This window comes from Cebus imitator, unplaced genomic scaffold, assembly GCF_001604975.1.
Source record: "Cebus imitator isolate Cc_AM_T3 unplaced genomic scaffold, Cebus_imitator-1.0 Scaffold36, whole genome shotgun sequence".
Classification (NCBI taxonomy): Eukaryota; Metazoa; Chordata; class Mammalia; order Primates; family Cebidae; genus Cebus; species Cebus imitator.
The window spans coordinates 4,933,154-4,934,992 of record NW_016107351.1 but is presented as its reverse complement, the minus strand read 5'-3'; positions in this window follow the sequence as shown (position 1 = coordinate 4,934,992).

Below are 1,839 nucleotides of genomic sequence, written 5' to 3'. Positions count from 1 at the left end.
AATGGGGCTTCACCATGTTGGTCAGGTTGGTCTCGAACTCCTGACCTCAGGTGATTTGCCCATCTCGGCCTCCCAAAGTGCTGGGATTACAGGCATGAGCCACTGCGCCCGGCCGAGGGTACTTTTAATGGGTGAATTGTATGGTATGTGAACACTCTCAATAAAGCTGCTAAAATGAAAAAAGAAAACATGCTTCTGCTCCTCCTGCCCCCACCCCAGCCTCCCCTGGGCTTTGAGCTGCTGTCTCTAGAGACTGTTTGGAACAAGCGGCTTGGAAAATCTAACAAAATCCCACTGGCTTCTCCTTTCCTTGTGGGTTATTTGTACTGCCCCCTTTCTCCATCGTGAAATGAAAAGTGACATAACCCTAAATACCAGAAGGACCATAGGGCCCATTAGGCAATCTCAAGAGAGCCACCTGCAAGAGACGGAGGTGTGGCAGCAGCTCTGGAGAGGAGGAGGCCAGGCAGAGAGCAGGGACGCCGCCAGGATGGAGCCTCTGCCCCACCGCTCACCAGGCTGCAGTGGAGCTGCCTCTGCGTGTATCATCCCCATTTTATGAATGGGGAAACTGAGGCAGAAGCCGTGATACAGCCAGAATGAACAGTCCTAGGAGCCACACGTGAACAGTGAGTTATTCCACTTGGTGTCTGCATCACCCAAAGGGCCCAAAGTGCACCGGCTCCTTGTCAGCTTTTTTGTCTTAAAAAAAAATTGTGGGGCTGGGCGTGGTGGCTCACACCTGTAATCCCAGTACTTTGGGAGGCCACGGAGGGTGGATCACTTGAGCTTGGGAGTTCGAGACCTGCCTGGGCAACATTTCAAAACCCCATTTCTACTAAAAATACAAAAATTAGCCTGGTGTAGTGGCGCACACCCGTAGTCCACCTACTTGGGGGGCTCAGGTGGGATATTTGCTTAAGCCCAGGAAGCAGAGGTTGCAGTGAGCCGAGTTGGTGCCATTGCACTCCAGCCGGAGTGACAGAGCGAGACCCTGTCTCAAAAAAACTGACAAAATAGGCCAGGCGCAGTGGCTCATGCCTGTAATCCCAGCACTTTGGGAGGCTGAGGCAGGTGGCACCTGAGGTCAGGAGTTTGAGGCCAGCCTGGCTGACATGATGCAACACCATCTCTACTAAAAATACCAAAATTAGCCAGGCGTGATAGTGCATGCCTGTAGTCCCAGCTGCTCGGAAGGCCGAGGCAGGAGAATAGCTAGAACCCAGGAGGCGGAGATTGTGGTGAGCTGAAATCGCACCACCGCACTCCAGCCTGGGTGGCAGACTGAGACTGTCTCAAAAAAAAAAAATTGTGGTAAAATACACATAACATGAAATTTGCCACTTCAGCCGTTTTTAAGTGTTTCAATTCAGTGGCAGTACATTCACATTGTTGTGCAACCAAGTGTCAGGGGTGACAGGGGCTGTCCAGGACACATGGCTGGTGGGGGCTGCAGGGTCCCCGCCCTGGTCCTCACGCCGCTGTTGCCCCTGAACAAGGCATGTCTTCTGAGTGGGACCAGAGACCAGGAGAGCATGGGATTGGTTGAGGTCACCAGTGCCAGAGGCAGTTCCTTCTAATACAAAAGTCCTGGGGTCCTCTTGAGTCCCCTCTCCTGCCCCTTAGTTTGCTGTACCCCAGAAGGTGACTGGGACCCCCATGCCTTGGAATGTGGAACACTGCTTGCATAGGCAGCTTCCAGGGCCAACCCCAGACCTCCCAGTCAGAGTCTTAGGGCCAGGGCCCTTGAGTTAACCAGCTTCCAGGCACCTGGGGATGCCACAAGGAGCCAGGAAGCTTCCAGACCTACCTGATCCCAGAATTATCTAACTCCTTTTT